Source organism: Paroedura picta, chromosome 7, assembly GCF_049243985.1.
Source record: "Paroedura picta isolate Pp20150507F chromosome 7, Ppicta_v3.0, whole genome shotgun sequence".
NCBI classification, from domain to species: domain Eukaryota; kingdom Metazoa; phylum Chordata; class Lepidosauria; order Squamata; family Gekkonidae; genus Paroedura; species Paroedura picta.
In genome coordinates, this window is record NC_135375.1 from 24,082,816 (window position 1) to 24,108,876 (window position 26,061).

Sequence of the window (26,061 nt, forward strand, 5' to 3'; positions counted from 1 at the left end):
AAGGGCATAACTTCTGGATTCCACTGACCTAACTTTGACTCCAGCAATCTCACTTCAGGTGAAAGGGAATTCATTTCCCAAGTGTGTGTGGACCTAATTTAGGTCAGGACAATCTTGCAGGGGACCTTAAGAATGCAAAGAATGAACCTTCTACCAGTGAGCTACAGCTAGGGTTGCCAGCCTCCGATAGCACCTGGAATTCAAGCTGATCTCCACATTTCCATTGCAGATTGGTGATATCTATCTGTACTATCCAGACCAAAGTTAGGTAATTCATATTTTATTTTAAAAATACAATGTATATGCATCATATTACACCGCACATCAGCAAATATATCAGTGGAACACACGGTGTTTTAAAACACGGATGCTCGGTTCAATGAGAGTGAACTCAAAGAATACTCTGCATACTGTCCAATCCAGGGGTATCCTGCATACTTACAGGGCAGTCCCAAACAGTACAATCCATTCTAAACCCATTTATTTCAAAGGACTTAGGTCCCTGTCACATGGGATCTTTAACCTGCTTTGGCTTCTGAAAGCAAACCTTTAATAAAATGGTTTCATGCACCTTAAGGATAAAACAGTTCAGCAGCCACTGCCAATGGGTAGGCATGAATGAACCATAACAGTTCTAACATGAAAGACAGAGCTTTTCTATAAACTGATGACATCTCAAGAGTAATGAGGGGTTCTTTTTGAAAGCAGAGCACAGTGCCTGCCATCAGGTGTTGACAAACCAAGTTATATTCATGCACGTGTGAGCATCAATCAGCCACGTTTCTAAATGTGGAGGGGGGCAGTCACTGTGTATTGAGCCCCATGCAACCCCCAAGATAGAAACAGAAGTAGGGCTAAGTGCATGGAATAAAAAAGAAGGCTCATACTAATACATTTTACCCCAATCGTATATGGACAAAAGACTTCACACATTATTATGTAAAATGGAATTAAAAAAGGGGGCTCATACTAGTAAATTTTACCCCAATCATGTATGGACAAAAGACTTCACACATTATTATGTAAAATATGAAAAATCCTTGGTTTTCATTATGTTGTTTCCTGCAGGGTCTCTCTCCTTCTCTCAGTCTCAACCAGGAACCCAACATTGGAAACTATCAGCAGTCAGCATGAAGGTATAATGAGGGCATTTCCATGTAAGTGGGGCTCATGAATAATTTCATTTCATTTCTGAGTGATTCAGGAGCAATGATTTTTCCAGTTCATAAGTGGGGAAATAAGGAACTTTTAGAAAACATAATGCTTTTATGATTCCTTCATAATCATAACTGCCCCTAGCTGCAGTTTCCAGCTGACAGACACTTCAAAATGAACTCCCCCAAAAGACAGGATGATTTTCAGTGTTGTGTTTGCATTACACAAACCATCTTGGTTGTTGCATATTTCATAATCAGGAGCATGATGGCATGCGCTGCAAACATCGAACATCCTGGAAATGGGTTCATCCGCATTCAGTTTGAAATTAACATGCTGTGGTTAGTGGTTTAGTATGGGGTTCGCCTCCACTGAAGCCTTACCTGTGTCATAAATTAAGACTATAAATAATGCCTGTTAAATTAGGCCACTGACCCATGTTAGCCCATCACAGTGATTAAGACAGCAGCCAACCAGTTGGCCTGGAAGGCTCAACAACAGGGCACAGAGACCAAGGCTCTCCCCTACTGCTGCCTCTCAGCGCTGGTCTTCAGAGGTTTGCTGCCTCTGTATATGGAGGCTCCTTTCAGTAATCATGGATCCCTCCTCCATGAACCTGCCTAACTCCCCTTTAAAGCTATTTACACTTGTAGCCATCCTTACCTCCATCCTTAAACCCACAGTTTAATTATTCACCAAGAAGCATTTCCTTTTATCTGACCTGAACCTGTTTCCCAGCAATTTCCCAGAGCTTTTGTATTATGGAATAAGAACAAGAAGCTCTGTTTGTTGTGTTGCAATGTATCGGGAAAGGTCACAACAAAGGCAGGTCCCACCTACACTGATACCATTTTCCCCACTTTTTTTTTGCAATCAGAAAGTGACATGTTGCCATATTGTTATAGCATTACAACAATGTTTCTGTCAGGTTCCCCGTATCCCCAGCTTTCATTTTCAAAAAGAAGAAGAGTTGGTTCTTATATGCCACTTTTCCCTACACAAAGGAGGCTCAAAGCAGCTTACAGTTGCCTTCCCTTCCTCTCCCCACAACAGACACCCTGTGGGGTGGGTGAGGCTGAGAGAGCCCTGATATTACTGCTTGGTCAGAACAGTTTTATCAGTGCTGTGGCGAGCCCAAGGTCACCCAGCTGGTTGTATCTGGGGGAGCGCAGAATCGAACCTGGCATGCCAGATTAGAAGTCCGCACTCCTAACCACTACACCAAACTGGCTCGTCCCTTTCATTGAGGTGATACAAAGGGAAAGATACCTCTCTGTAGGAAAAGGGACAAGAGAGTTGGTTTTAAACAACAAGAGTAGAGTTCAGGGAACTGCTGCTTTTTTTAAAAGGTCCTATGGTGGCAGGAAGGAGGGACAGAGGGGCGGGGAAAATGCAGGGAAACCTGCCAAATGTGGAATCTCCACTGCCATTATGCTGTGCATTGTTGTTTTTTCTTGACTGTGCAGAAAACATCCAGCTAGAGATGCCAAGGGCTCAAGTGATTTTCGGTTCCTAACAGTAAGCTTATTTTTTTTCTTCCCAAGGGGGAATTTTTTTTTCATATTACATTAGTAATTCTGGCATTTGGTTTCTCTATCAGTTTCTGTTTACTCACAGCACAAAGGCACAAATTGTCAAACAAATGATCTGCTGCTGGCTTCAAAATGCATTCCATTGGCTGTGATAGATTGGTAGCATTGTGTTGTTGACTCTTTATAAAAGACTGTATTTTCGCAATTCGACATTTGTTGAACAGATGGCTGATTTCTAGTGCTACCTTCTGACTGGCTCCTATTTTACCTGAGTCTCTTCAATTCCCTGAAACAGATGGCTGGACGGTTTAATTTATTCAACCTTTAAAAAAGAAGAACAGCTTATCTCCTGAGGTGGCAGTTTGGTGGGCTTTAAAAGAACTCAGAGTGTCGTGTTGCTTGGAGCATCTGCTCAAAGCCCAGTTGGTATCCTGCAGCACTGGGAACTTGTCTTGTCCCACCAACACGGAAAGCCACCTCAATGCCACAACCACTGTTAATATTGATGTGGCATCAGCTTTCCATTTGCCAGTGATCAGTAAATCAGTCAAGCTCCAAGGGCAACACTGGGGAGATGAAGGGGGGTGGGGAGACCCTCCCAAAGCATTCTAATGTTCCAGTCTAATAATTTCTTGTGGATGTAGAAGATCAACTATGTCCTCACAACATTCACTTCAACAGCAGAAGCATCACATGAATCTACTTAATCTATTAAACAGAATTTAAAGCTGGGAATTACAGAAGTGCCCAGATAAACTTTATTACATGTTCTGTTCATAGCAACGTTTGGCATGCAGCAAATATGGTAAGAACATGATACACCTCGGGTTAAAAATGGTTTACAAATGGCATCATCTTTGCAATGGTTAGCGATTGTGCAGGGCTGAAAACAGAGAGGCTCTTGTGGCGCAGAGTGGTAAGCGGCAGAAATGCTGTCTGAAGCTGTCTGTCCATGAGGTTGGGAGTTCTATCCCAGCAGCCGGCTCATGGTTGACTCAGCCTTCCATCCTTCCGAGGTCGGTAAAATGAGGACCCAGCTTGCTGGGGGGTAAAACGGTAATGACTGGGGAAGGCACTGGCAAACCACCCTGTATTGAGTCTGCCATGAAAACGCTGGAGGGCGTCACCCCAAGGGTTAGACATGACTCAGTGCTTGCACAGGGGATACCTTTACCTTTAGGGCTGAAAATTGGGTGACACTGAGGAATGAGCAAAACATTTCTGAAGCAGCAATGCAGCATTTCCCAGAATGAAATCCATTCCAAAACATTCCAACTTGGAAGCTTCAAATTAAACTTCTCACTCCTGTCAATGGCCTCTAAATGTCCCTCTTTGTGGCAGGTGCTGAGCATATGCAGATCCATTTGACTTGGACGGGAGTTGTAAGAGAAATCCCAGTTATTGTTATGTGATGTTTCAACATGAAATTAAGAACATCAGGTCAGTCACCTCAGTTAGCAAAGATAGAGCCTCAAAGCCTTCACAACTCGTATCTGTTATATAGTCTTAACATAGACCTAGCAATATCCCATTGCCTGTGTTTCAAGAGATGAAGATGTCAGGAAAATTATTTCAGCAGATAATGAAAGTGTAATTGTATTGAATCCTGACCTGGATGGCCCAGGCTAACCCATTGTAGTCAGATCCTTGAAGCTAAAGCAGGGTTGGCCCTCATTAGTACTTGGATGGGAAGCCAGGATCCCCACTACATAAAGGTAAAGGTAACCCCTGTGCAAGCACTGAGTCATGCCTGACCCTTGGGGTGACGCCCTCTAGTGTTTTCATGGCAGACTCAATATGGGGTGGTTTGCCAGTGCCTTCCCCAGTCATTACCATTTACCCCCCAGCAAGCTGGGTGCTCATTTTACCGACCTCGGAAGGATGGAAGGCTGAGTCAACCTTGAGCCAGCTGCTGGGATTGAACTCCCAGCCTCATGGGCAAAGCTTTCAGACAGCTGCCTTACCACTTTGCGCCACAAGAGGCTCTTCCCCACTACATAGAGGCACGCAATAGTCAAACCAACTACCTCTTGCCTTGGAAACCCTATGAGATAGCTATGTTGGTGTCAATCTGACAGCAGATCCCATGAACAATTGTATTGATTAGAGATGGCATGGTGCATAAAAACTGTTCAGAAGTATGTTTGTTTCTTGCCTTGATTACCTTGGGATGGAGACAAACCAGTTCTAGAATTAAGCTTCCTAAAATCTCAAGAGAAATAAAAAATATGGCAAAATCAGAAACCCGATTTCATTTATTATGTATATTTATTATGTATATTTTCCTATCCTTTTTGCCCATACTGAAAAACTACCATTCCGATTGTATTTTGAGCAATTGCTTCAAAATGGAGCTGAAAATATCCACCTGTTCAATGTCTTACCTGAATCTGACTTGGTCTTGTTTGCTCTGAATTTTATCACAGATGAAACAGAACTGATGATCTGCATAGGGATATGGTATTGCCCCATTTAGCATGTGATTCTCAATTGGCTGGGATTGCTCATGTGACCAGCTGAGGAAGATAAGCTGGGATTGCTCATGTGACCAGTTGAGGATTGCTCATGTGACCAGAAGAAGAGTTGGTCTTATATGGCTCTTTTCTCTCCCTGAAGGAGTCTCAAAGCAACTTACATTCACCTTCCCTTTCCTCTCCCCACAATAGACACTCTGTGAGGTAGGTGAGGCTGAGAGAGCCCTGATATTACTGCTTGGTCAGAACAGCTTTATCAGTGCTGTGGCGAGCCTAGCTGATTGCATGTGGGGGAGTGTGGAATCACACTCGACTTGCCAGATTAGATTTCTGTGCTCCTAACCACTACATCAAGCTGGCTACACACTTACAGAGCAGTAAGTGTATGTGAAGACAACAGCAAGTAGCTCCTTGGCTTCCTGTGGCTTCCAAGAGTCTACCTTGCAGAAGACATTCAACAATGCTACCTTCTAATGTCAGCCCATAGGTCAAGGGTGATTTCTGGAAATCCATCTTTTTTCTTAAATGTTATGTAATTTGAGGATTGTGTAGTGAAGTTCTGGGAAGAGCATTGCATGTTAAATGTTCTTCCCTCTATGATGGTGTAAAAATAGTATGCTTGATGAAAAGCTTGGTTTAAACTCCTCTCTACAACATTCTAGTTAGGCATGAGTTGATATACCAATTTTAACACTGTAGCACTCATTGGGTATCTTTCAGTACAATCTTATGCAGAATTACTGCAGACTAAAACTACAGAAATCACTGGTTTTCGAGTTCCTTGTGGCGTATAGATTGTATATTTCTTCGACGGGCACCTATTATGCAGAGCCTAAATGTTCTAAGTTCATATTTTCTAAAATGAACCTTTCTCCTCACGTAAGACAATTCATTATTATTTGTTCTTCTAGTCTGGAAACAATGGCCTTTAGGTGATTTCTAGACAGGCTTGTGGAGGGGTTGCTTGGCAACAGGACAGAAAAGGAGAGAGGGAACAAGGAGGTTTTCTTTCTTGAAAAAGTGGAGAATTTCTATGGAAGAAAGTCCTTCTATAGAAGACATCCCGTGGAGCAGTAAGAAGAGCAGTTGGCAAAAGAGCAGCCATCTTCTTGCATGGACTTTTTTTTTTGCTACAGTGTTTATGAATCTTCTGCTGTTTCTGTGAAGAAAAGTTGCTTAAGACCTGTGAAGAAGAGGGAACTAACTCACCAAGGATCCAGAAGTCGCTGGAGTTTTTGAAATATGGCTGAGACTTCACTTTCCCCCTCACTCTAAATTCCAAACTGCTCAATAATTTTTTTTTTGTTTGTACTGTTCTGTTCAAAATGCCCAGTCCTATCCTTTTTATTTCCTCCATCATTCAATTAAAACTGTGCTTGTATAAGCACCAGATCAGTGCTTGTATAAGCACCATTTTGAATGAGGCACCCACAGCTGTCGCCACTGACCAGGACCTTTTGAGGCTGAAAGCGTTGCACATGTATGTATGGGCTTCCTCACTGCCGGTCAGGATGACAGACTTGAAAACAAGCAGTTTCTTAATAAAGCTGACACCACCCCATCCCCCTTAAAGATAACAATACAAATTTTATTGATGCTGGTAGCGGCTGCTGATTATACATGCATATATAGGACAAGTTAGGCAATGAATTAAATATTGCAAAAGGCAGAGTATGTATTACCAGTTCTGTCCCCGATGAAGTTCAAGGTTTTGGTGTAAACCTTCAAGGCCATCTGCGGCTTGGGCCCTACCTATCTGGGGGACTGCTTGTTTCCTTATGCTCCCATGCAGGGATCTTTGCTCTGTGCACGCTAGCCTGCTGGAGGTCCTTAGCCCCAAGGTAATTTTCCTCACCTCGACCCGGGCCAGGGCCTTTTTAAAATCTGGCCCCTACCTGGTGGAATGAGCTCCCAGAAAAGCTCAGGGCCCTGTTGGAGTTTTTACAGTTCCTCAGGGCCTGCAAGTCGGAGCTCTTTCTCCAGGTTTTTAGGTGAGGCCCAGGTTTAAATTCAACCAGACCCCTCCATGGGATCAGGGCCTCTTCTGCATGATGGATGAGCTGATGAAAACTCACTAAATACATCGCTGTTTTCTGATCTCTGCACAGAAGAGTGAATTTACTCCGCAAAACTGATTTTGCTCTGCATGGTGAACTGCCTCTTCAGTGCTTTAAGCGTCTTTTAAGCATTGTTTCTGAAAGATGCTTTTCACCGATTCATTTCTCTCCTGCTGGACTATTAGTCATGCAGAGAAGCTCCTTAGTTATGCAGATTAGTGACTGCATTAGAGAACAAAGCGGAGTTGGCAAAACTGCAGGGGGCGGGGCTATGAATTGTTTCATGCAAAGAGCATTGCAGCATAGTTTTTCAACAGATTATAAACAATGCAGAACAACGATTGTAATATAATATAGCGGTCTAAACTGGTTGTTTTTTAAACTGTTTTATTTGGCTCCGTGCAGAATACATCCAGGTCTCCACCTTAACATCTGGGCACCCCTCCTAGGGTGTCTGTTTCGGATGGGGGAGAGAGTTTTCTGCCATTCTTGTTTTGCTGTTGCAGATATTGTTATTATGGGGTTTTATGGAGGAGGTATTGGTTTAAATCTGTAAGCCACCATGAGTCCTTGGAAAGGTGGCAGGATATAAATTTTAAAATAAATAAATAAATAATGTGTTGAGGCAAATTGGAAGATATAACTGTTAATGGTTACCCAAAGAGAGCCGTCCTAAAGGGAAAATACTGCAGATGTAAACTGTCAATGACAGGAAAAAAGTTTTATATTTAGCTTTTTCTGGAGAGAACTGTTCATCATTAACAGCAGCATTTGGTGCATACTGGTATAAACATTAATGAAAAATATTTAAGGCACAAACATCAGAAGTGTGGAGAAGCAGAAAACAAACAACATTTGCTCTTCAGTCATTTTGCAATATGATTTGCTGTGACAATGGAAACTGTGCAGAAACACAAACACAATATGTGTTAGCTGATGTTAGCAGGGAGATATGAATGTAAAAAGTCCTGCACTTGTGGTATATAAAATATTGTAATGACAAATTTCAGCATGTTGCTGAACTATTGAATCCGTTAGTTCTGATCAGAACCTATACAGTGTATGTTTTCTTTTCACTTGCCTCACAGGATGTCTGTTGGGGGAGAGGAAGGGAAAGTGATCGTAAACCACTTTGAGACTACTTTGGGCGGTGAAAAGTGGGGCATAAAAACTAACCATTTTGTTCTTTAATATTTCAAAAGCATGTGATAATATCACAGAACAAAATACAAGGATCTACAGAGAATACATAAAGGAAATTACCGATACCATACATCATGAACAGAGGCCACTGAAGCTAATTAAAAATTCCATAACATAGAAGCAACATAATTAGTAAAATGTTTCCTTTATTTGCTTTTCTGTCAACTTCATTTATACTCCCCTTTTTGCTTACACAGAAGGCTTATTGCATAATTCAAAACAATACAAGAACTGTACAAAAAACCAACAAGGATTCTCACCACTTACGTGGGACATCTACATAAGGGACAAGAATCCTTGTTCCCTGCCCACCCACTCCCTCCCCCCCCCACTTCCCACTCCCTTTCCCTCCTTACGTTTGGCCCTTGGAAGAAAATGCCTGAACAGCGAGCCCCAGAACTGAGCAGCCACTGAGGCCCACTAGTCTCTCAGGCACTGCTGCTTCTGCTGAGCATCTTCCAAGGCCACCCCTACTCTCCCAGGGGCAGGAGCAGCCTCAGAAGACAGGCGCCACCGCTAGAGCAATGAGTGCTGAGCATCGCTGCCGTGGCACCACCACCACAGCTGCGAGTCATCCACTGGCGCACTCCCTAAGGCAGGACAATGGACATCATGTCCGTTATCATTTCCATCATTGGGACCATGGCAGTAGATGTTCCTCATCAAAAACCCATAAGCAACAGTGAATAAAACTGGACTAGAAGATTAGACTATAATATCTTCTTTAAACCGCCCGTGGCGCCGCGGGCACCACGGACTAAATAAAAGGCTAAGGGGTTCTAGGGCGGGATGTGTCCGTGATGAGGAAGGGTCTGGATTCGACCCTTCCTCCGAACAGACAATTGGAGGGACCAATCGGCAGGCGCGCAGTACCTGCCGATTGGTCCCTCCGATTCCCAGCCCAAGCAACTGTGAGCCGCGCGCAGTGCGGCTCGCAGTTGCTCCCTTAGCCACTGGCCTGGTGCATTGGAGGCGCTTCGTGATACGTCAGGCCGCCCGCAAGGGAACCCTCGGCAGCCGCACGAAGCGCGGCTGCCGGGGGCTCCCTGCCCGGCCCGGTGGCCTGACGCAGCGAGAGGCGCAAAGCGCCTCTCGCCATGTCAGACCGCCGCCCGAGGGAGCCCCCGGCAGTCGCGCGCAGCACAGCTGCCGGGGACTCCCTGCCCGGCCCGGCGGCCTGACGCCCCAACGAGCCCCTGGCAGTCGCACGGAGCACGGCTGCCGGGGCCTCCCCGCTATAAGCCTGCCCGACTGCCCGACAGAGCGGGCTGCGCACCTGGCCAACGGCCCGCCGGACAAACAGGTAAGCTGCCGCGGCCCTCCTCTCTCCTTTTCCCTTCCTCCTTATCGCCTTTCAAGGCCCATTTTTAGAAATGGGCTTTGAAACTAGTATATAATATAATGGTATAATACATATAAACAGGGCAACAGCATTGTAAAATGGAGGGCAATGCAATAAAAACATTGTAGTGCAAGGAAGAAAGTATTGACAACCATCTAACACATTCAGGCCACCAGCAGGAGCTATAGCAAGAGGCCTTGTAGCCCAAGGTCACTATCCAAAGTGACTAAAAAGCCTGCCTTTGTAATTTGGTGTGTGGCTGCCTGAGCTTTAATGTCTAAACTCTCCTGAGTCATTAATCTTCACTTTCTAAATGCCAAGGATTTCTGGCTTTTACCAACACTTTAAATGGTAAAAGGGAGTCTTATACACATAAAGCTTAACTTATTTGCTATATATGCATTAAATACTTCAGTGTTCTGACCTTCAGTACACGACTGATACTTTGTTTTGCTTAAGCCCACTTAAGCCTGAAATCATATTTGTACTTTTTGCAAATATTATACTAGTTGCAGTGCCAAAATACGCACACGTCTTTCTGTCTCAAATAAGGATTTTGCAGTTCAAATATCCCTTTCAAGTGTCAACGGACCATATAAAATGTTGGCAAGAAAAGCCAATGGAATATAGGATTTAAATTCCTAACCTCAGTTTTATACCCATGCATTGCTCATGGTTTCTACCTTTAGTCTGAGTAGGCAATGTTTTGTAATGGGGCCATTTTTTTTCTGTCTGGCCTCTTTGACATTCAACAACTGGCTGATATTACAGAAATGTAGATAGCGGCATCTGTTCTGGCTTGGCTATGAAGTGATGAGAACCAGTTCAGTCACTTACAGTGCAATCCTAAACCGAGTCATACTTGCCTAATCTTTAGCTGTTTTCACTGTTGAGGATTGTGCTGTTTTAATCTCAACAGCTTCAGGGTCAGGAGCCCCACCAGAAAAAAAAGCTAGCAAGCCAAGGGTCATCGTGGCTAAGCTGTGATGCTGCATTGGCTCATCACATCGAGAAACCTGCCTGAGTTACAGCTGAGGACTTTTTCTGCACCCCTGAAGATAACGGAACCAGAGGCAGGTGATAATTTATATCCCAAACCTGTCCAAATTGAAGTTTCTTTCCATTTCAGTATTGCCAAGGGAACATCTGAAAGGGGGGGGGGGGGAGCTGTGTTGTGTTCTATATGAGAAATGAGTGATAATAACAACATGTCATCTTCCTTAAGCAAGGCCAACATATTTCTTCGAAAGGCATAAGGGACGTGCCGCAGCTGCAGTAAGGAAAAACTACAATCTCCTGCCCTTGGGTGGCTTCCAAAGGATTTATAGCAGGAGGAAAGGGGAGCTTTGTCAGCTGCTGGGGACGGCAACGCAACCTGTTGTCTGTTTTCATTTGGAAGCCATCAGTTGCTATCGGGCTTTTTGGAGTCCTGACGGATTAAACATTTTCTGATGGAGGTGGCAGGGAGGAGATGGAGGAGATGGATTCCCAGCTTTTGGAGGTGTCCTGCTGGAGATAAAAGAGCTACCCACATATTTCTAGTTAAGCTCTTCTGGACTTAGCAAAGAAGGACGCTGCTGGGCGAATGAGTTGGTAGTTGCAGGTGACCAGATAGAAAGGCAGGACCCCTGTGCTATGGCTGGCTGTGTAGAAGCTGAAACAGGAAAGTGCTCACCCGGAAAGACAGATAGCCCTGCAGGCCTAACAGGGTCCTTTGCCTGGCATGGCATAGCCCAAAGAAAATTGTTTTTATACTTTTATTTAGCTACAGCAAAATAACTAGCACAGGGGATGAGAGTCCAGGGGACTAGAGTCCAGAAGGGACCTGTGCCCAGAAAGGGTTGCATGGAGTTATATCCCATCAATCCCCTCCCTCTTAGTTCTCCAGGCCAATCTCCAAAGTCTCCAGGCTAGTCCTGGAGTCCTGATGTCATCCTCTGATGTGGCAAGGGTCACTCAGTCAGAAGCCAGCCTTCAGGCTTTCATTAAACTATGTTCACTGGCCATTTAGCTACTCAGTGACTAAAGGAGTCTCTTCCTCTGGACTCCATGTCTGGTTTTGTGTCTTTTTCTTCCCAACACACCCTCCTTGCTCTGTCAGTGCTGCCATCCATCAGCACTTGTCCTCTGTTGTCCTTCCAACGCTCCATTCTGTCTGTAGGCTTACCCCCCTTGCAGCCCTCTGCCCTTCCTTTCTCTTCTTTGGCTCTGCTGCTGTCCTTTCCTATCCCATGCTGCTGCAGCTGTTGCCTTCCTATCATCCATTATGCTTGAACTCCATGGCAATAGAATCACTTTACAGGGTTGCCAACCTCCAGGTGCGCCTTAAGTTCCTTGGGATTGATCACCAGGACACCAAAATCAGTCCCCCTGAAGAAAATTGCAACTTTGTGTGCCTTACATCTCTGCTGAGCTCCTTTCCATTCTCAGACTGCTCCCTACTCATGTACTCCCCCCAAATCTCCAGGAATTTCCCAATCCAGGACCGACAGCCCTACCAACTCCCATTCCCCTAGTTATTGACCTAATGGGTCATTTTAGATGCAGGTGAGACAAGCATGTAGTTATCTGCAACCAGTTGGAAAGTGCCCTGAGCCACAATGGGAAGACAGTAGATGGATGGATGGATGGATGGATGGATCCAAACTGAGCCTGGTCAGGGCCTTAATTCAGGGGGGAAAGGACCAACATTCTTCCATTGTTGGTTTTTGGGACAGACAGATGTTCTCTTGAAATGGATTGAATATTAAATATAATTAGGATTTCCAGGTTGTATGAGAAACTGGAGGGGACATGTTAATAGGGGGGAAGCACTGGCAACATCACACCTTTCTAGGAATCACTAGAAACTCTATGGTTAGACCACAGAGTTTCCATCATTTGCTAGACAGGACTAACAGCACTTCTGGGATTTCTTTGGAAGTGAAATCATGCTATTGGCCCAGTAGCCATTAAAAAATTCTGCTGCTGTCACTTGGAGCAATGGTGGGAAACTAAAACTGGGGAAGGTACCCAGAAACCCTGCAAATAATAGATATTTAGAAATTGATCCCAAGAAGCTACAGGCAAGGATTTCAAATTAATTTCAGTGTTTATCAAATTACTATTTTCAGTTCTAAATGTAGCTTCCTCTCTCAAAGCTGTTCTAGTACAAAGGAGCCCCATGCATAAATAAGAAACATTTATGTAAATACTAAAGACGAATGACAGATAACAGGGCAATTGGGTCTAATTTAGCAGTGATTGAAACCCTGCAGTGTTTTATCTGAAGCAGAAATATTTTTTTTCCCACTGTCCCTTGTGTTGCTGCGATGTCGCCTCTGCTTTCAGAGAGTCCACCACCAGGAATAAGAGTTGCAGAGAGAGATTTACTGCCCCCCAGTGTCCATGCACGAAGATATCAGATTAGAGGAGAGAGAACGTTCTTGTTGTCTGCCCAAGGCAAGAAGAAAAAAAATTCCCCTTAGAAAACCCTTGCTTTTTATTCATTCTGCCACTCAATTCAGCACTTGCTTCTGTTCAAATCATGCAAAGCTTTTTGCATTTGTTATTTTAAACACACAGTGGCACACAGACACAGGGGGAAAAACACATAATTAAGGATCACTGACATGTCCCTGAACACGGAAATGAATTTTCCCTTCAAATTGGATTAAAAGTGGCGGTGGTGGTAGGGCAATTAATGGTAGTCAGAGGGGACTTGCAAGAGAGCAGGCCAAATAACAATTTAAGAAGATCAGATGAGCCCAGAAATCCATCTAGTTCAGCATCTTGTTTCCTGAATAGTCAGATGCCCCCGATGACCAGCAAGCAAGGGCACAGAGGCCAAACCTTCTGACTGTGCTTCATCCTCCAGCAAAGTGCATTTCCTCTGCACTATCCCTCCTTCCATGAATCTGTCCAATCAACTACTAAAGCCTTCTAAGCTAGTAACCATCAAGGCCTCCTGGGGCTTGTTGCTTCCAATTTCTCAGCCTTAACATCAACATTCTAGTTGATCGCATTGTTTACTATGGTTGCAACCCTGGCTTGGAAAGGCCCTAGGGGTTGGGGGGCAATGACTATGGAAAGCCAAGTTTGAGAAGGGGAAGGAGCACAACAGGTCTGTGATGCCATAAAGTCCTCCACAGCTGTCATGTCTTCTCTAGTCTGGAAACGAGGTGTAATTCTGAGAGAATGGCAATCTTCACATGGTGGTTGGTAACCCAGTTTTCATTCCCAACTTCTACTGTTGTAATCCATTTACTGCATTGTGTGTGGTATATTAAGCCTTAGAATGCTTTTTGAATGTGTATAGAGGCTGCCGGGAAGAGCCTCTTGTGGCACAGAGTGGTAAGGCAGCAGACATGCAGTCTGAAAGCTCTGCCCATGAGGCTGGGAGTTCAATCCCAGCAGCCGGCTCAAGGTTGACTCAGCCTTCCATCCTTCTGAGGTCGGTAAAATGAGTACCTATCTTGCTGGGGGGGGGGTAAACGGTAATGACTGGGGAAGGCACTGGCAAACCACCCCGCATTGAGTCTGCCATGAAACCGCTGGAGGGCGTCACCCCAAGGGTCAGTCATGACCTGGTGCTTGCACAGGGGATACCTTTATCTTTACCTTTATAGAGGCCGCCATCCACATACTCATTCCTTCCATGGGAATGGATTTATGGAGTCTGGAAGGCAATTGTAATTCTGAGAGAACTCCAAGCTGACCACCATCACCAGGACTAACAGGTTGGTAAATGCTGAGAATGTTGCAATTTGAGTCCAGTCCTTTTGGGGAAATGCACAACATTTCAGCCTTGGTGGTGAATTTTCCACAATGGGGTTCAAAGTAAGAGACAAAGGAGAAATGGTGGTACGGAAAATGGCAGCAAATGACCACAAGTAAGACGAAGCCAGATGGCTCACCTCACAAATACATTGCTGTGCTGAGCTCATACTAGGAGCCTTTTTTCATCCAAAAAGGTTGTCACCCATGATTGCTATTATTCAAACAATGGCAGGCCAACAAGGAGAGCAATAGCTAGGAATAGAGAACTTACAGTTTCAGCACTTTGCATTTGACACGCCAGCTTATTCTGCTGCCCTGAGAGATGCATACAAAGTTTTAGCACAAGAGCGGAACTTGAGAGGGTCCTAAATGTTTCTTCATCTGGCAGGATCAAAGATCCGGGTTGCTCTGGCTGGCAAACCAAATGGGCCGAGCAATCTGGTGGGGCACCTGTGACATTTTGTCCATACGGCTTTTGTTGTATCTTTAGCTGCCTTGGTTTATCGAAGGTAAGGGAGTACCTCGTTTGGAATAAACACATTAAAATCTTTACAGGCAGCATGGAACTACCAGCTAGATATCAGGGAAGGGGAGGGGGGAATTTCACAGTCACTTCTGAATGTGTGAAAACAAGACGTGGTCACCATAAGTCGGCTGCAACTTAACAGCAAAAAAAAAAAAAAGCGTTGTACTATCTATGTACTTCTAGCTGCAGCTGGTAGAATTTCTTTTGGCTGAACAATGACCCTGGAACATCTGAAGACTTGAATCTCATTGTGTTGCATTAAGAAACCAACCTGCCAAGAACCATGGTTTGCAGAGATAGATCTGATCACTTTTGTGGGATCTGCTGATCTACTGTTGCCAGTTCACAACCAAGAATGGGTACCTCCGCCTTTAACAGATGATTCCTCCAGTACTGGCCTCTGCCAAGGTCCATTGCTTGGATGGGAGACCACCAAGGAAGTCCAGGGCCACTGTGGATCAAACAGTACCTCCATTTGGCAAGGGCACACCCCATTTGGCACTTACTACATCTTAATGGACTGATATTTGCATGCATTACACTGTTCTGAGAGATGGACAGACAAAAGACTTCATTTAAATGCTGCCCTGCCTGCCCTTTCAGGAATACAACCCGCAGAGAAAAGGGAAAACAATTTAAAAAGCAGATTTAGTTCTCCACAGTGGTATGAAGGCGACATCTTCTGGTCAAGTAAGAGGTTGCAAGACTCCCTGAGCTTTCTCCATAGCTGCAGCGATGAATACATAAACAGAAGGCCTCTTCCTTGTGCAATAGTCAGATCCCGCAGTTATCCCATTTCCTTTTATAAAGCTGACAAGAGTCTGTTCCTGATTCATTACTGTCACTCACTTGCAGTTCTTTGGCTCGCAGTTACAACAGGAATTAATTGTGGTGGTGGGAAATTCAAGTCGAGTCACAGCCGACGTATGGCGACCCCCAAGAGATGTTTGGGGTGGTTTGCCACTGTCTGCCACTGAGTTGTGACTCTGGACATTTTCAGTGGTCTTCCATACAAATATTGACCAGTGTTGACCCTGCTTGGCTGCTGAGATCACATGAGATTGAGCTAGCCTGGGTTAGCATTTCTTTGCCCTCTTATTATATCCATACACCTAGAATCATAGCATCATAGAATAATTGAGTTGGAAGGGACATCATGGGTCATCTAGTCCAACCCCCTGATGTATGCAAGACACTCACAACCCTATCGCTGATACTGTAACCTGCCACCCCCTTGGGCCTTCACAGAATCAGCCTTACCGTCAGAAGGCTATCCAGCCTCTGTTTTAAAATCTCCAAGTATGGAGAACCCACCACCTCCCGTGGAAGCCTGCTCCACTGAGAAACCGCTCTAACTGTCAGGATCTTCTTCCAGGTGTTTAGACAGAATTTCTTTTGAATTAATTTCATCCCATTTGTTCTGGTCTGTCCCTCTGGGGCAAGAGAGAACAATTCTGCTCTGTCCTACATATGGCACCCTTTTAAATACTTGAAGATGGCTATCTGATCCCCTCTCAGTCGTCTCCTCTCCAGGCTAAACAGACCATGTTCCCCCAGCCTTTCTTCATATGTCTTGGTCTCCAAACCCCTCACCATACAGTGCTTGCCCCCCCCCCCAAAAAAAAAGCAGGGAGGGGAAGCAGGTTGTCCTAACTTCCACTCAACCTCCTGACTTGTTGGGAAACAAAAACCCGGGAGAAGATCCCCATCAGGAAGACAGAAACCGTGCGATAAGTGGACACGGGTCTGTATCCAGGAGCTCTTCCACAAGGCATTTGGTTGAGGCCAGGGCATGGAAGATCTGGCCCCTCTCAGAAGATCAGGCTTCTCTTGAGATGGTCCCGCTGAGGTATTGGTATTTGTATCAGTAGTCTGTTGAGCCTGGGAAGGGGGAGACAGTTATTGCCAGCATGGGGTGACTTAAGTGTAGTTTTAATGACTGTTTTATGGAGTTTTATGGCAAGGAGACTTTTTGTAAACAGACATGAGCCATTTGGGAGTGGTGGTATATGTGTGTGTGTGTGTGTGTGTGTGTGTATGTATATGTATATAGATATATATAAAAGGTAAAGGTATCCCCTGTGCAAGCACCGGGTCATGTCTGACCCTTGGTGTGACGTCCTCCAGCGTTTTCATGGCATACTCAATACGGGGTGGTTTGCCAGTGCCTTCCCCAGTCATTACCATTTACCCCCCAGCAAGCTGGGTACTCATTTTACCAACCTCAGAAGGATGGGAGGCTGAGTCAACCTTGAGCTGGCTGCAGGGAGTGAACTCCCAGCCTCATGGGCAGAGATTTCAGACTGTATGTCTGCTGTCTTACCACTACTCTGCGCCACAAGAGGCTCATATATATAAAAACCATGCAATATATATATTGTATATATATATACAGAGAGAGAGAGAGAGAAAGAGAGCCATCTGGATCCAACCCATTCCCAACTGCTCATGAAGTTCAGCTCTTGTATCTAATCCCCATGTCACACTCTTTAATGACAAACACCCTCCCACTTGAGAAACCCTTCCAGGGCCATCAGGAAATCCCAGGGTTTTGCAATACCTGGTTGAGAAAGGCTGTCCTAGACCCACATTCTTAACCCCTACACCACACTAGCTCTCTAAGCTAGGAGGTCTTCCACCCACACAAGATAGGAGGTCTAATGAATCCCTCTGCGAAATCACTGGTTGCAAGTCAGTCAAGGAGTCCTAGCTGTTAAATGGCTGAGATGTTTGCCCTCCTCTCAGTGGCACAGCCCATTATCCTGAGCGCAGCAAGGTGCTTTTAAACATTCTTCCCACTCTCCAAGAACCAATTAACCCTGATCAGCCCCTGGGTAGCTGGGAACATTGCTCAGTGATTCAAAGGCATGGGAGGCAGGCAATCCTATGAACTTTTTGCATGAAATTAACACCATGCTGGGAGGGGGGAAGCCATTCAAAGGCAAAATCCCATCTAATTAGCCTGGCCACTGAAATGCTGTGGCATTGGTCAAGAGCTGATCCCTGATGGCTGGTAAACATCTCAGGGGCACCTGAAAGTGGCGATGATTAAAGACTGTCTGGTTGCATAAGCTGCTGCCAGCAGGAGACAAATTTGTGTTTCAGGTATTATTTTAAATCTGATTTCTGTATGCAATCAGCAGCTTCCCGGCTACTTTAGAAATGCAACTGTGTGAAAAGGATATACCATATGATAAAATGTATGAAGCGACCCTTATTATCTTGCATCAGACCAATGCAAACCTGGAGATCCTTTAATTGGCTTTCATATGTGAGATTTTCTATGGATATGTACAACTGCTGCCACATCATGGATCACGTCTGAACCAGGGTCAACCTTTATCTGGTATCGGAGTTGATGGCTGGGACTTCAGTATGGGTTGCCAGCTCTGGGTCTAGAAATCCCTGGAAACTGTTGAGAGTGGAGTCGGCAGGATTTGGGCCAGGAAGGGTCCACGGTGGCCTATCATGGTTCATATCCTGAAATCTACATTTACAAGAATTTATCTAGGCGAAGATATCCATGAGCTTTTAAAAAACATTTTTTTAAAAAATTCCTTGTATGCCAAGAATGCTCTGGGCTGCATCCTAGCAGCTTTCCGGCTTGATCTCACCCACGCCCATTTCTCACTGCAACCCAAGACCAGCTTGACTTTTATATACAAAGCTTTAGTGATCCCCAGCACAGCCTTGAGTGATTCAATTGGGACCCTCTTCCTCCTGTTGACAGTGAAATGCTGGCTGGATCCAACCTTTTTTTTTGGGGGGGGGGGAGTGTATTTAGAAACATGCTCATGATTCTCCACAATGTGGTTTCTATTTGGTTTTCTGTGAAAGAAATGGTATGTGTTTTTTTCCCCTCGAGCCTGTGGCCCTTGTACAGGGAGAATGCTGTCACAAGCATCCCTTCAGCCCAGAAAATGTGTATAAGTTAATATCTGGAGAGCTGCCCCAATATTTCATCCACCTTTCCAATATGGCTGTTTTCCTTCTACAAGCTCTAAACCTGGCCCTATTAACCGTAAATCATTAAACCCATTTCCTTCTGCATTATTAAAAACCGGAGACAGGTGTATTGATTTCCCCCCTGCCTACAACCCAATCAGCAGCTTGCCGGTCCAGAATGCAAATGGATTGCCAAGTTTTATGCCTTTCCTTTCGTTGGTCTTCATTTTCTTCTCCAAGGCCATCCTGGCAATTTTCACTTCATTAGAGGCTGCCCAGCTTGCAAAGATTGCTTTGGCTCCCCTTATGTCTTGTGCAGCTGGAATTCTAATGCACCGAGGGCAGAACTGTGCATAGCTTTGGAAGATTTTATGCTGAAATGCTCCTGTGGCCAAATGATTTTACATGCAAGTTCACTCGATATCAGAGTATTGATTTTATAAAGAAAAAAAACAACTGTTGCTTTGGGATTTTGTTCACCTGGAGCAGTATCTCAGACAACAATCCCTATATCTCAGACAAAAATCCCTATATGACTCTCATCCTAGGATACAGTCTTTATAAAGAACTGTCCTGCCAGTTGTGTGTCCTGTAGGAAAGTACGAGGAAACTAACCCTTGTCCTCCCCCCACCATCTTAAAGCAGCTGCTAATAATTGCCCAACAGGGCTATATTTTCAGCTGTCCCCAAAAGCTGTAAGAGAACATAACCTAAAGGCAAGTCTTGACTGCTGTTTCTCATCCTCCTCCTATCACTGTAGATTCCATCCTTTGGGATCAGTAGAGCAGGGGTAGTCAACCTGTGGTCCTCCAGATGTCCATGGACTACGTTTCCTATGAGGCTCATGGGAATTGTAGTCCATGGACATCTGGAGGACCACAGGTTGACTACCCCTGCAGTAGAGCAGTGAGACTTGGGAGGGAAGGGATCCCATATTCCGACCATGGCAGAGTCTGGCAGGTCTCCAGGTCCCACCACTAACTTCAGCTGTGCCCGCAAGAGCTGCCAGCCTCCACTGTCCCTACTGCTGTATCCTTCTCTGCTGTGTCTGCAGCAGGTACCAGCATTCTGCTCCATCTCACCCAGGCCCATAGCAACTAATGGCAGTCTCTACCTCCTGCCCTGGAGCAGCTCCAACTTAAAGCTGCAGCTGGCGGGAGCCACTGTTGAACTGCGCATTCCATTATCTGTGCATGCGATTCTAGCGAATGCAATTCTATTTGGTGGTGCTGCAAGCTCTTTTTTTTTTAAGTTCGATTTCACACTTTTCCGCAGACAGGGGTGACTCCAAAATCTAAATCTATATATTATTAGTGATCTGTGGTCCCCATCTGTGAGTAGCTAAATCCACTGATTGAGGCCACATGGATGCTAAACAGATCTTCATTAAAACTTGGGGGACTTCCAAAATTTGAAGAAAGATCAGTTCATCGTCCATGTGGCTGCGATCCATGGATTCACAGGTGGGGGCCCACAGCTACTACTACTCTATAGCTTTAAGTCAATCCCCAATCCAAGCCCTGCCCTCTTCAGGCTCCACCTTCACAATCTCCAGATATTTCCCAATCTGGAGATGGCAAGCCTAGAGCCCACCTGCCAAACTGCTATTTTTCCAGGGCAATAGATTTCTATACAGTCTTGGGACCTAGTTGCAATTCCCAGCTGCAATGTATTGCTGTGAAATTTGGACCATAAGGAAGGCCGAGCGTCAAAGAATTGAGGCTTTTGAACTCTGGTGCTGGAGAAGATTCTTGCGAGTCCCTTGGACTGCAAGGCGAACAAACCGGTCAGTCCTAGAGGAGATCAGCCCTGCCTGCTCCTTAGAAGGCCAGATCCTGAAGATGAAACTCAAATACTTTGGCCACCTCATGAGAAGGAAGGACTCCCTGGAGAAGAGCCTAATGCTGGGAGTGATCGAGGGCAAAAGAAGAAGGGGACGACACAGAATGAGGTGGCTGGATGGAGTCACTGAAGCAGTAGGTGCAAACTTAAATGGACTCCGGGGAATGGTAGAGGACAGGAAGGCCTGGAGGATCATTGTCCATGGATGGTTGGACACGACTTCGCACCTAACAACAACAACAGTCTGGAGACCTGTTGTAATTCTAAGAGATCTCCAGGTTCTACCTGGAGTTTGCAAACCCTACTAGGGGGGGTATCAAGAGACATTCCTGCCACCTTCTTCCAATGATTGTGCCAATGGCAAGGTCAGATCCATCATATTTTAATAAAAAGCTATGAGCCATTTCAAGAGCCCCAGGTTGGAGGTCGGTTATGAATACACGAATGTTTCATTTAAATAAACAAACTGAGTAGTGAATGTTTACAAATGGCTTTATTTTTCAGGTGATTACATCTTCTATCAAATCATCTACAGTACATTTCCTGTTTAACTCTTTCTCACACACACACACTTTGATGCACAGAAATCACAAACATTTTGCATAGCCTTCCTATCTTGAGTTTTAAGGCATCAAATATACTGAACTTTTCAGAGCTGAGCAATTATCTTTGGTCAGCAAATCCATTCTTTGTTGTGCACAAGGTCATAAGACGCCGTAACAGCTGGGATGATATTGCACGACTTAGTAAAAAGAATTGGCTTATTAGCATGGTATTTGTTCAGAAGATTTTGTTCTTCTGGCTTCATCTTTGCATGATCTAAGATTGCAATAGTATAAGGTTTTAGACAATGAATTCTTTGGCTCTCTGTTCACATAAATCTCCAGGCTTTTTCTACCTCTAAAAGGATATGGGAAAGGGTGAGTTTGAATGAAAAGTTGTGGATTAATTCCAGAATTGCCTCTGATTTAAAACGGGACATTCTAACCCAAATGAAATGTGTCTTTCATTTCACTGGAAGAGAATTATATTACAGTCTTTAGTTGTATTGTCTCATGGTGTGTTGGATCTCCAGTTAAATCCCTTACCTTGATATATCTTCAAAATCCATCACGGCAGTCGAATTATAGTGAGTGATGTAGCATTAATAATACAGTGGTCAAAAATTTCTGCTGTTGCTACCACATTGGGGTAAGGCCAAAAACTGGAAGGTGCTGGGGTCACTGGTAGTGGTGGGGATTTATTTGGGACTCTGAGGACCTCAGACCAGGGTTCCCCCTTGATATCAGCATGACTGACAAAACAGCTAACCTAAGAGGCAAAACTCCTATTGAGCTCAATGGAAAAATTCCCATTTCATCTCTGCAGCTGTCAGAAACCACAGAATTCTTAACTACCTCTACTGCCAATCCCAGCACATCTGCAGCACAAGAAGGATTTGAATTCTGTCCCTTATTCACTGGCCTGTTCATTGAACTAAGGATGCTGGACTAGGTGAACCGCTGGTCAGATCCATCAGGGCTCTTCTGATGTCCTTAAATAGCCTAGTCTGATAACAGTAAAGAGTGCATTGTGAAAATGTGTTATTTTTCAGATCCCTTGCATATGTCTTACCTCAAGGCAACAGCTGCAAAACCCTAACAGGAATGGCCACTGCATTCCTGCAGTTGGAGACAGAAGAACACTCCTTAGTGCACATGTGAGCAAGGGGAGGGAACATATCCCATATTGAAGGACCTCTATACATGTCTTCTATGGTCTTTTCCCCTTGCAGTACATGGCTTAGCGATCCTCCTCCCTAAGGTGCTCCAACAATACCGCATGCCTTTTGAAGAGTGTGGCGTGGAAGGCTGTTGGCTTTGAACAACTACATACAAGCAAGGTCTCACCAGAGTTAATGGAGGCAACACGCAGGATGTGTATGTTGGCAAATTCTAGTCACTTTCTCCCATCCTCTGCTACTGCTGGCCAAATATAAAAAAGGTAAAGGTATCCCCTGTGCAAGCACCGAGTCATGTCTGACCCTTGGGGTGACGCCCTCCAGCGTTTTCTTGGCAGACTCAATACGGGGTGGTTTGCCAGTGCCTTCCCCAGTCATTACCGTTTACCCCCCAGCAGCAAGCTGGGTACTCATTTTACCGACCTCGGAAGGATGGAAGGCTGAGTCAACCTTGAGCCGGCTGCTGGGATTGAACTCCCAGCCTCATGGGCAAAGCTTTCAGATGGCTGCCTTACCACTCTGCGCCACAAGAGACTCTGGCCAAATATACATGACCCCTAATTGCCTTGCAGGACCTCTGCCTGGTTGCCTGGATCAACACAAACTACTGACATGGTTCTATGGTAACTTGCTGTAGGGGAGAGGGATGTAATCTCAGGGGTTATATTTTCATTCTTAATCAGTGAATCTTGGACTGTGGATAGCACCAAGGAGGGAAGGGAATTAGCACTTTTGTGCTACATTCTCCGTTATTCACTAGTACTGCAAAATGAACTTGGCTATCTAAAGTGGATTTTTTAAAGATTCAATATCCAGACTGTACACAGAGAGGATATTTTCAGAACAAATTGGGGAAAAGTTGATGTCAGTGCTTGGGTATCTGTAATCTGTGGACCCAAGAAAAGGAGATAATGTTAACGTATGTAAGATTCTAAAAATTATTTAGCTTAAAATATAAACATTTGTTACACAGATCTTTTACATTCTCTAACATTTTACCTATCCAGAGAACACTAGAGGGGAAATCTATTTATATGAACGGTTTAAACATCTCTGTGATAAATAATGTATACATAATAAACATGGCTTGTTGTCTTTAAATGTCATGCTACCCATGATCCTTAGTATTGCTACATGTCAGAACTGATATGACTGGTTTATCAGATGTGATGATTCCAAAAAGATGGAACTCTTGTTTGTTTTCTGTTACAGCTACATATTAATGAAGGCTAGTGACTTAGGGAGCACCTGTTTAAGATGCAGGTCATTGGGTCTCCCAGTGTCTTCATTTCTATTTAAAAACAGCCATAGCTAGGGGCTGGGATCGCAACCATGATACAGGGTCAGTAAAGGGGAACAATCTTCCCTGCTATTCAACGGACAACCCACCAGGCTTAAAGTAATATTGGAGGGGATATTTATCGTGCAAAGTAGTACAGGGAGAATGGTTTATCCACTCTTCTGAACCAATATCAGAGCTTTAGGCTAAGTCTTCACCACCTGATCATAAATCTCCAATACCTTATCTAGCTGCACTCTATTCATATAAAAAGACAGAGGAGATTCTTGAGAGTCTAAGAGAAGTTCATGATCAATACAACAATGGATGAATACGGCCCACCAGCCATTTCTTGTACAGATTCGGCTTAGCTTGTTGGGAATGAAAAGCCAGAAATACAAATTCCCAACCAAGTAGCAGTGTTTCTTTTGCTTGTGAGTCATGGCTGGTATGGATTCACGTACTGTGAACCTTACATGACAGAAACTGGGATTTGAGTACTCTTCATTTATTGCCATTCGCATATAAAAAAATCACAAATATTACACATAGATTCAGGTGGGTAGCCAGGTTGGTCTGAAGTAGCAGAGCAAAATTTGAGTCTAATGGCACCTTTAAGACGCACCAAGTTTTATCCTAGGTGTGAGCTTTCATGTTCATGAGCCCTTCCGCAGACAATTGTGCATGCATAGGAAACCTCACACCTTGAATAAAACTCTGTTGCTCTTAGTGGTGCCATTGGACTCAAATTTTGTTCGGTTAATATGCATATCAGACTAATTTTGTCCAGTTGTTATACAAATGACTGAAGGTTGAGGCTGACAATAGCCCAGAAAGCTCAGTTTGGTGTCACTGAGAATGACAAAGAGAAGCAAACTGTACTTGTGTGCATGTTAGCATCATCTTAATACATTTATTACTGAAAAGGCATTTTCTAAACAATATTATTCTACCCAACACATCTAAAAGGCAATCACCAGATGCCAACTGTCAATGGCTTTGCTGGATATCGTTCCCCTTCATTTTCTTGCATGATGAATCTGTCTCCTTTGTCCTTCCAGAATTAAATGAACAGATAAATTGCATTTTAGAGGTACAAACAGATCTGTATTTTTTTTTACTTTGATTAACATATACACCTAACTTTTAAAACAAAAATACCGAGGACAAAAAATTCAGATTATTTTGTCAGACTATGGCTTCACATATTTGGCGGGTAGGGGGAGCTCTGATGCTTTAAGACAAGCCTGCCCAACTTTAGACTAGTCTGTTCATATTGTGAGGGCTGTCATATGGGACCGTAACAGGTGTCATGTACACTGACAATGTTGGATATTTAAATCAATCAATCAAGATGATGCCTTGTGAAGTAGAATGCAGTCCACTAGCTGGGTACTGTGACCCACGTGACATCCTCACAGTACACTTTATATATTTTTTAATATTTTATATATCTTTAACACCTGCATATATTTTTACCATCTTCATCCACCCTCTAGGCCAGCTCATCCAGAGATATGGGCTGGGATGTTACCAATATGTGGATGACACCCAGGTCTACCTGGGCGGTCAGGTTTCTGGGAGATGCGGCAGACTGGTTCCAGCAAAGCTGCCTAAAGCTCAACCCCCTGAATACAGAGATCCGGTGGCTGGGCAGAAATGGACCAGATGATAAAGGGCATCTCCTTACTCTTGATAGGGTGCAGCTTCAGGAATATTTATTGGTCTAAAGGCCAGATCTACCACCCACTGAATTCAACATAGTCTTCAGAAGCCTTGTCTACTACCCATTGAAAACTGTGGTAATGCTGGCATCCTATTTTCAGCAGGCAATTCTCTATCCCTGTCTATGCTAACTTCCATTGCATTCATGGGTATTCAAACGCTGGGTCTACTGCTTATTCAAAAAAGTGATCCAAATAATGTGAAAAAGCGCCCCAGAATTTCAGGAGATAACTTTCAGGAATTCCTTGCATCATTTCAGGTATTTCTGATCTGAAAAGTACAGGAAGTTTTGGACACAGTTTCTGATTGCTTCTATTCCCTGAAGTTCAGTCAAAATCCATACTGATCCCCTAACACCCAGTCTATGCATAGTCCTATCAATGCGGAATTTTCCCTCCCCAATACCACCATATTCCACTTCCAAAACAGGACATACTTTCCCTGTATGTTAGTTTTAAAAAGTAGTAGAATCTCTCCTGTTACACTAAAATTTGGGAAACATG

General features: G+C 44.3%; 1 protein-coding gene across 1 annotated transcript in view; it reads right to left on the reverse strand.

Moving 5' to 3' along the window:
* Positions 1-21,308: 21,308 nt before the first annotated feature.
* EMB (embigin) overlaps positions 21,309-26,061 on the reverse strand; it is a 33,888-nt gene continuing 29,135 nt past the window's right edge. The window contains exon 10 of the mRNA XM_077347085.1: positions 21,309-24,887. The gene's annotated coding sequence lies outside the window, so the exon portion shown is untranslated. The remainder of the gene's footprint in view (positions 24,888-26,061) is intronic.